Source organism: Rana temporaria, chromosome 8, assembly GCF_905171775.1.
Source record: "Rana temporaria chromosome 8, aRanTem1.1, whole genome shotgun sequence".
Lineage (NCBI taxonomy): Eukaryota > Metazoa > Chordata > Amphibia > Anura > Ranidae > Rana > Rana temporaria.
The window spans coordinates 108,250,392-108,261,132 of NC_053496.1; positions in this window are offsets into that span (position 1 = coordinate 108,250,392).

Below are 10,741 nucleotides of genomic sequence, written 5' to 3' on the forward strand. Positions count from 1 at the left end.
GTAACCTATGGAATCTGGGCCATTGATAACAGACCATTTTTTTTAATAACGTTTAAAAAAATAATAATAATAATAATAATAATAATATATATATATATATATATATATATATATATATATATATATATATATATATATATATATATAATTTTATTAATGTTTTTAACTTTTAAAGTTTTATAATACTTTTACATTTCTGTTTATTTTTGACAAAGCCCCCCCATCTTTTTTTTTTTTTTTTAATCATAATTATCAGTAGTTCAGTAGGCATGCATAAATAAAACTAGTCACAGATCCGATCAAGCTGATAACATTTAATTCAGAAGCATCCAAAGACACATCATCGGATATTTTCCATTTGGGATTAATAAAGTATTCTGAACCTGCACCCCCTGCAGCAGTGCGGTGATTATCTAGTATCCAGGGCGAAGATGCCAATCTGTGCCCACGCTCCCCAAAGATATATGAGCTTTATGTGCCAGCAAAAACCCCCCCACACAATAAAAATGTAAAAAAAAAAACAAGCACAACTTTGCATGCTGACCCCCAAATATTCCCTTTGCCAGCCAACATATTCCCCAAATGAAAACTCCCCCGCATCCCAGCACAAATCTTTGACCCCCCCCCCCCTCCGATCTAAAATCTCTCCGGTCCCCCAAATTTCTCCCAGCACAATTCCCCCCCTCCTTTCTTCTCCCATCATCTATCCTAGCACAAATCCTCTACCCTTCGAGCACAAGCCCCCCCCCCAAAAAAAAAATGCCCTTCCTAGCACAAAGCCCCCCCCAATCCCTCCTCCTGGACCAAACTCTCCTCCCCAAATTTCCCCATGAGAATAAATCTTTCCCGCAACACAAATCCCCCTCCCCCAATTGCTCCTCATAGTACAGATCCCTCTGCCCAAAACAAAGTTCCCCTCCTAGCACAAACCCCCCCCCCCCCAAAACCCCCCTTCCTAACAAAAATACCCCCTCCAAAAATGTTTTCATTACTAGCACAAAAGCTCAGTATATAAGCATACATGTTATGCTGAAATTATTGCGCTTAGTGGCAGTTTGATAACATGATTGTCATCTCCCTTCTTTTTTTTTTTGGACAGACACTATAAAATGCAGGAACTTATAGCAACCATTAAGAGTTTAAAGTTAGACTGACCATAGTAAGGAACATTTTACAGCAAAGTCAAGGCCCACCATTCAGTAAAAAAATGTAAAAAAATAAATAAACATACGAAAAAGTAAAAAAAAAAGTAATAAAGTAAAGCACTGGAAGTAGCACATAGATATACATTTTAAATGGTGCAAACAGCTTGAAAAGACTTCCACCATGGCAAAGGAGCTTTCAAAAGATTTAATGTAAGAGACTTCCCAAAATTATGGACATGATTGTGACCAGCTACATCACACAACATACACTTAAAGCAGAGTTCCAACGACATATAGCTTTTTTTTTCAAAATCCATCTATTATCATCATATTATTGTAATGCTGCACTCACTATTCTTCTTAATTGCACCGCTATAGTTAATATTTTATTTTAAAACTAAGGGCCAGATTCTCGTAGATCAGCATATCTTTGTGCGGGCGTAACGTATCCTATTTATGTTACGCCTCCGCAACTTAGACGGGCAAGTGCTGTATTCTCGCGGGAACGACGGCCATACTTAACATTGGTACGCCGCATGTACGCCTCATATAGCAGGGGCAACTTTACGCCCGGAAAAGCCTAATGTAAACGGCGTATCTGTACTGCATCGGCCGGGCGTACGTTCGTGAATTCGCGTATCTAGCTGTTTTACATATTTCTAGGCGTAAATCAGCGTACACGCCCCTAGCGGCCAGCGTAAATATGCAGTTAAGCTCCGACGGCGTAAGAGACTTACGCCGGTCGGATCTAATACAAATCTATGCATAACTGATTCTAAGAATCAGGCGCATTGATACGACGGCTCTCATTCGGACTTACGACGGCGTACATGGCGCTACGCCGTCGTAAGTCCTTTGAGAATCTGGGCCTAACTTTATATTTCTCCTTGTTGTGCGGTCCCATCTTGCTTGTGGGCAGACAAAGCGCTGCTTTTTTACATGTGTGGGGGTGCCATACAGAGTAAATTGAAGGCCGGCGTGTTTTCTCACAGCAGAGCGTATTTTCTTCGAGTGGTTATGGGTATCGCTGCAATTCCCGCACCCACAGCCACACAAATAGGTGTAAACTACCACATTCATACCTGTTTGACTTTGCCCAACACAGTCCCAATGCATAAACTGTGTAGGTGAGCCAAGGTATCAGTGAGTACACAATCAAAAGACACTTGGGGCCAGATTCACATAGAAGAGCGGCGGCGTAACGTATCGTAGATACGTTACACCGCCGCAATTTTTCATCGCAAGTGCCTGATTCACCAAGCACTTGCGATGAAAACCTCCGGCGCAAGGCGGGCCAATTTAAATGGGCGTGTGCCATTTAAATTAGGCGCGCTCCCGCACCGGACCTACCGCGCATGCTCCGTTTCCGAACTCCCGTCGTGCATTGCGCGCCATGATGTCATTTTTTCGAACGGCGACGCGCGTACCGTAATTCCGTATTCCCGGACGGCTTACGCAAACAACGTTGATTTTTAAATTTTGACGCGGGAACGACGCCCATACTTTAGACAGCAATACGCTTGCTGACTAAAGTTAGGGCACCTAAAACAACAACTAACTTTGCGACGGGAAACTAGACTAGCGGCGACGTAGCGAACGCGAAAATCCGTTGTGAATCGCCGTAACTCCCAATTTGCATACCCGACGCTGGTTTACGACGCAAACTCCCCCCAGCGGCGGCCGCGGTATTGCATCCTAAGATTCGACAGTGTAAAACAATTACACCTGTTGGATCTTCTGGCTATCTATGCGTAACTGATTCTATGAATCAGGCGCATAGATAGAAACAGAGATATGCCGTTGTATCTCCACTGTGAATCTGGCCCTTGGAAACTGTAGGAACACAGATCTAGCAGGCCCAAAGTCACACCAGAATCAAAAGAAACATTTCTGAGGGTTAAAACAAATGTGCTAGTAGATATACAATATCTCACAAAAGTGAGTACATACAGTGGGTTCAGAAAGTATTCAGACCCCCTTACATTTTTCACTCTTTGTTATATTGCAGCCATTTGCTAAGATAATTTAAGTTAATTTTTTTCTGTGACACTGATATATTTGCTATCCTTCGGGGAATGGGCGTTTCTAAGCGAAGAGGAGTTGATTGACGGCTGCTAAGGTGCGTCACTCCTTCCGAAAATACCCGAAGTGACAGTCGGGCGTTTACGGCGCCTGCGCCTGCCGTGTAGAGCTGACTGCACAGGCGCCGTAAACACCCGAGTGTGACTTTGGGTATTTTCGGAAGGCGTGACGCGCTTTAGCAGCCCGTCAATCAACTCCTCTTCGCTTAGGAACGCCTATACCGGGAAAGTAATCCCCGCTCGGAGCCCGATAACAAGGGCTCGTATAACGATAAGTACAAAAAAAAAAAACAGCATACTGCAGATGTTAGCAGTATGCTGGAGGGATGTAGCTATTGTCAGAAAGTTTATTTTTGGGTGAACCCCCGCTTTAATGATCGAGCTGAAAAAAACATAGGGCTAGATTCAGGTAGGGGGACGTAAGTTTGTGCGGGCGTAGCGTATTTTATTTACGCTACGCCGCCACAATTTAGAGAGGCAAGTGCAGTATTCACAAAGCACTTGCTCCGTAAGTTGCGGCGGCGTAGCGTAAATTGAGTAAATAGCGTAAATTGCGCCGAATTCAAATTGTCAAGAGGAGGGCGTGTTTTATGTAAATAAAACATGACCCCACTTAAATGACGTTTCTCAAGAACGGCGCATGCGCCAGCCATGAACGTATCCCAGTGCGCATCACGTCGCAAATAGTCAATGCTTTCGACGTGAACGTAATTTACGCAAAGCCCTATTTGCGAACGACTTACGCAAACAATGTAAAATTTTCGAAATTCGACGCGGGAACGACGTCCATACTTAACATTGGCTATGCTTCATATAGCAGGAGTAACGTTACGCCGGAAAAAGCCTTACGCAAACGACGTAAAAAAATCCGCCGGGCGCACGTACGTTTCTGAATCGACGTTTCCAGCTCATTTGCATATTCTACGCTGAAATCGACGGAAGCGCCACCTAGCGGCCAGCGTAAATATGCAACTAAGATACGACGGCGTAAGAGACTTTTTTGGTGTATCTTGCTTTCTGAATACAGAAAGAAGATACGCCGGCGCAGCTTTAAATTTACGCGGCGTATCAATAGATACACCGTCGTAAATTCTTGCTGAATCTAGCCCATAGTTTTTTCTAGACCCTTAATAACGTCATTTATTAGAACCCGTCGTGTGTATGCGGCATTAGACACGCCATTTATCACACTGAACCTGCGGTGCACTAGACACAAATCACGGCATTTAATACAGGAAAAACCCGCCCGCAATAGCGTTCTCCCTCCGCTTTATGCATAGCGTCGGATAATGCCTTCGACGATGTGCGCATGCGCCTTGTTGACATCACGCCAGCTGATCAATATATCAGCTGGAGTGACGTTTCTTACTGCGCAATCGCAGACCCATCTGATGCATTTTTCGACGGGGGGCATTTCTCGTTAGAACACCGGAAAGCCGAGGCTCCCGTGCACATCGCTGGATCACGATGGGGCTCAGGTAAGTTTTAGGGGGAGCTGCTGCACACAGAAGTTTTTTTTTACTATGCATGCAGGTAAAAAACCTTGAGCCCTTACAACTACTTTAACCGCCTGGCGTCCGCGCTATAGCCGAATGACGGCTACAGCGCAGACCTGAAAATCCAAGTGGATGTCAATTGACGTCCGCCCCTTTGCTCGCTCCCGAGCGCGCAGCGGGGAAACTCTGTGTTGGCCGTGTCCCTTGGACACAGCCAATCACAGATCGCGGCGAACGGCCAATCAGAGTGGCCGTTTGCTATGCGATCTGTGCGGCCAATGAGAGATGATCTCAAATGTAAACATTTGAGATCATCTCTCATTGCCGGCTCACACAGAGACAGCGTCCTGTCTCTGGAGAGGAGACCGATCTGTGTCTCTTGTACATAGGGACACAGATCAGTCACCTCCCCCACCTACAGTTAGAACACTATATAGGGAACATATTTAACCCCTTCCTCACCCCCTAGTGTTAACCCCTTCAATGCCAGTCACATTTATACAGTAATTAGTGCATATTTATAGCAATGATCGCAGTAAAAATGTGAATGGCGCCAAAAATGTGTCCGATGTGTCCGCCATAATGTCACCGTCCCAATAAAAATCGCAGATCGCCGCCATTACTAATAAAAAACAACAAAAAAAAACAAAAAAAATTCTGTCCCCTATTTTGTAGGCGCTCTAACTTTTGCGCAAACCAGTCGCTTATTGCGATTTTTTTTTTTTTTTTACCAAAAATATGTAGAATACGTATCGGCCTAAACTGAGAATTATTTTTTTTTTAAATTGGGCTATTTATTATAGCAACAAGTAAAAAATATTGTATTTTTTTTCAAAATTGTCGCTCTTTTTTGTTTATAGCGCAAAAAATAAAAAACGCACAGGCGATCAAATACCACCGAAAGAAAGCTCTACTTGTGGGGAAAAAAGGACGTCAATTTTGTTTGGGAACAACGTCGCACGACCGCGCAATTGTCAGTTAAAGCGACGCAGTGCCGGAAGCTGAAATTTCACCTGGGCAGGAGGGGGGTATATGTGCCCAGTAAGCAAGTGGTTAAACACCCCGTGTGCGGTTTAGCTCTCAAACTGTTAATCAGTAATAAGATGAACATTGTTTTACTACCACAAAGGAAATTTGACATTCCACACAGATTAAACATTTAAATTGGTCTGTGAGTAAATGTTTCCGAATCCTCCTCTGTATTGGGGCAATGAATTGTGTGTCAGAGGAGCAGCTAAGTAAAAGGATTGTGCTGGCTGTTCTCATGAAAAGTGGGGAGAAGCTCTTGTCTTCTTTCCTTTTTTGTGTCTGCCAATAGAAAGATGAAAGGTAAAGGGAGAAGGATGGGAAGAAAGGGACAGTGACAGACGCTAGTGTCTTCATTGTCATCCCCACCCTGGCAAGATAGCAGAGTTTCTCTTTCGGCCTCTTGTGGCTAGAGTTGTAAACATAAGGTGTAGCAGAAGTGGAGCTTATCAGACATCAGAGTCCTGTCCCTTTTATTGTTTTACTACAAGACACAGTGATAGAGCTGGCGCCTGAGAGGTAGAGACCGAGGACAGGCGGAACTAACTACCCTGAGCTGTGCCAGTCACAGCAAGGTCACAAACTGGGAAAGTTTTACTTTGTAACACAAGTGGCATTACAAGCGGAATTAGGAGCTACTGCTGAACCCATCTTCTGCAGGGGCACACAATGCAAGCTAAGAAACACTGGCCCTCTTTGTTAAAGCAGGAATAAACTCAAAAGCAAGCATTTATTATATTGCAGCTTACCAATTCTTAGATGTATCACGGAGGTATAGAGCAGGGAGATGCTTGTGTAAACAAGCATCTCCTTGCTCTGCCTAGTGACAATGACACTGATCTCGGCTCCGTGTACTCGGAGCGGAGATCAGTGCAGGGTCGGTGCAAGGATTTTTTCCAACTAAGGCGAAGGTGCATTTTGACGCCCCCCCAGCACGCACCATACATTATATCTGTGCTCCATTAACCTTTAAAGGAGTTCTCCAAGCTAAAACTTTTAACCCCCGCTGTGCCCGGGCTGTAAAACTATACAAAATAAACTTTCACTTACCTGCCTACGATCCCCTGTTGTTCCGATATCGCCGTCCCGTTCTCCGGTCCCGGTCTCTTCCACTTCCTGCGGGTCGGTGACTCACAGTGCGCTCAGCCTATCAGCGGCCGCGACGGGACATTGCTGCGGCCGCTGATAGGCTGAGCGCACTGTGAGTCACCGACCCGCAGGAAGTGGAAGAGACCGGGACCGGAGAACGGGACGGCGATATCGGAACAACGGGGGATCGTAGGCAGGTAAGTGAAAGTTTATTTTGTATAGTTTTACAGCCCGGGCACAGCGGGGGTTAAAAGTTTTAGCTTGGAGAACTCCTTTAATGGTTATGATGCTTAAAGTGATTGTTTAACTTATTTATCTTTTACAGAGAAAGATAGCGTAGATGGCGTTATTCTGCATTGCGCTGTATAATGTACTATTGCTGGGATTTGTAGTCTTCTATAGCTGGTGGTATTCTCCATTGCGCTGTATAATGATTATACTGCGCAATGCAGATTACCACTGACCAGTTATAGAGGAACTACAAATCCCAGCAATAATACATTATACAGCGCAATGGAGAATACCAGCAGCTATAGAGGAACAACAAATCCCAGCAATACATTATATAAAACGCAATGCAGAATACCAGCAGTTACAGAGGACTACAAATCCCAGCAATGATACAGTATATAAAACGCAATGCAGAATACCAGCTATAGAGAACTACAAATCCCAGCAATAATACATGATATAAAACGCAATGCAGAATACCAGCAGTTACAGAGGACTACAAATCCCAGCAATAGTACATTATATAAAATGCAATGCAGAATACCAGCAGTTACAGAGGACTACAAATCCCAGCAATAATACATTATACAGGCTGCTTAATATATTATTGCAGGGATTTTTTTTTTTTTTTTAAACAGGAAACTTTAAAACAGGTCCCCCTTACCTGTTTCTGAAGCCTTGCAAGTCGCGGCGGTGGCACTGCGGGCGTGTGTCTGGCCTGTGTGATGAGCGCGGTGTGGTCTGGACTCATCCTTCAGATGCCGCCCCGAAGTGGCAGCCCACACACACTGCTGCCCCCCAGGACAAACCACCCCCCCTCCATTAGTACAGATCCCCCCTCAGGACAAACCTCCCGCTTCAATTAGTACAGAACCCCCTCATAAACCACCCCCCATTAGTAGAGACCCCCCCATCCATTAGTACAGACCCCCGGACAAACCACCCCTCCATTTGTACAGACTCCCACCACAAGCCATCCCCCACAATTAGTACAGAACCCCCCACAATTAGTACAGAGCCCCCCACAAGCCACCCCCCACAATTAGTACAGACCCCCCCCACAATTAGTACAGAGCCCCCCACAAGCCATCCCCCACAATTAGTACAGACCCCCCACAATTAGTACAGAGCCCCCCACAAGCCATCCCCCACAATTTGAACAGAGCACCCCACAATTAGTACAGAGCCCCCCACAAGCCATCCCCCACAATTAGTACATACCCCCCACAATTAGTACAGAGCCCCCCACATGCCATCCCCCACAATTAGTACAGAGACCCCCACAATTAGTACAGAGACCCCCACAAGCCATCCCCCACAATTAGTACAGAGCCCCCCACAATTAGTACAGAGCCCCCCACAAGCCATCCCCCACAATTAGTACAGAGCCCCCCACAAGTCATCCCCCACAATTAGTACAGAGCCCCCCACGGCCACAAGCCATCCCCCACAATTAGTACAGAACCCCCCCCCCCCACAAACCCCTCTATTAGTACTTCCAGACCCCCCCTCAGGAGAAACCCCACCTGGGCGGCAGCTGGAGAGGACAGTATGCAGCTGCGCCGCTGGGGTGGAGAAGATGAAGATCGTGACACAGGACTTAGGAGGGAGGACTTGGAGAAGAAAACACTGTGGCGGTGGGGGAGAGCGGCCTCAGGAAAGGAGAGGAGGAAGGAGAGGCGCGTTCTGACGCCTGAGCGCCTCCACCTCTGTGGCGCCGGGGTGAACTGCACCCCGCGCGGCACACTCAGTCTCAGACGCTTTTTTTGCGCCCTGTTCCTCGACTGGCGCCGTAAGGCAAGTGCCAAAGTTGACTTGCGCTAGCGCCAGGCCCTGGATCAGTGTCATGTGACACAGAGCCCATCCCCCCTACAGTAAGAAACACTATGCAGGGAACATTTAACCCCTACAGCGCCACCTAGTGGTTAACCCCTTCACTGCCAGTGTAATTTTCACAGTAACCAGTGCATTTTTATAGCACTGTTCGCTGTGAAAATGACAATGGTCCCAAAAATGTGTCAAAATGTTTCCATGTGTCTGCCATAATGTCGCAGTCACGAAAAAAATCACTGATCGCCGCCATTACTAGTAAAAAATTTTTTTTTATAAAAATACCATAAAACTATCCCCAATTTTGTAAACACTATAACTTTTGCGCAAACCAATCAATAAAGGATTATTGCGATTTTTTTTTACCAAAAATATGTAGAAGAATACGTATCGGCCTAAACTGAGGAAAACATTTTTTTTTTATATTTTTGGGGAAAATGTATTATAACAAAAAGTAAGAATTATTGCATTATTTTCAAATTTGACGCTCTATTTTTCTTTATAGCGCAAAAAATAAAAACCGCAGAGGTGATCAAATACCACCAAAAAGAAAGCTCTATTTCTGGGGAAAAAAATACGTCAATTTTGTTTGGGAGCCACGTCGCACGACCGCGCAATTTTCAGTTAAAGCAAGGCAGTGCCGAATCGCAAAAAGTGGCCTGGTCTTTGACCACCCAAATGGTCCGGGGCTTAAGTGGTTAAAGGAGAATTGTACAAAACACAAGATTGGTTAAACCCACAAGTTCTTTTTTTACCACTACTATTCCTTTATATTGGCTTTTGGAATTTACAAATCAGATGAAAGGTTTAGCACTGGGAAACACTTTTTGATAATAAGTGAATTTTATATACAACTATATAGATCAGACCAAAATGACACAACACAATGCACGCTCCAGAAAGAAGGCGTAAGGTACCATGTCACTGATGGCGCCCTAGCTGTGACTGACCAGTTTGGTGATCTCATTGGCACCATTGTCGCACACCACTTTACAAACTGTCAAATTGAACGGTGATAGCCACTGATCTGCCTGTGAACGCAAAGCTGAAAGGAGTGCAGGACCAGTGTGGCTCTTGTCTTCCAGGCAAAACAGACACAGCACAGCATGGCAACGTCTCACCTGGCATGTCGAATAGGTTCTGGGGATCTTTGGCGGCGCAGCAGAAGAGACGGTAGCATTGGAAAATAAGGAGTCAGCCGAGGAGGAGAGGGAGGATGGAGTGGGAGGAGGAGGAGAAGAAGAAGAGGCAGGCCTGCATGCAATCCGTGGCGGTAAAACCAAATCTACATGGGTGCCACGGGTCACATGCTTGACGGCCGTCAAAAGGTTCACCCAGTGGGCAGTAAAAGTTATATACCTTTCCTGCCTGTGTTTGCTAGACCACGTGTCTGTGGTCAGATGTATCTTGGCACTGTCACTGTGTGCCAGAGATACATTCACTTGCCGCTGAACATGGCCATATAGCTCTGGGATGCCCTTCTGTGAGAAATATTTCCTTCCTGGGACCTTCCATTGTGGTGTTCCAATGGCCACAAATTTTCGAATGGCCTCCGACTCCACCAGTTTATATGGCAGTAGTAGGCGGGCTATCAGTTCCGACAAGCCAGCGGTCAACCGCTGGGCAAGAGGGTTATCCGACAACATCATTTTTTTACGATCGAACATTTGGGCCACAGAAGCCTGCCTTTTTGCAGAAAAACGTGAGGAAGGCATGATGGAAGGTGGAGTGGAGGACAATTGTGAGCATAGAGGGGAAGGAGAAGGAGAAGGAGAAGAGGCTGGACGGTGAGAGCCTGGAGTGTGGCTTTGTGGGTTCTGATGGCGTTGCTCCCACTGGGCTC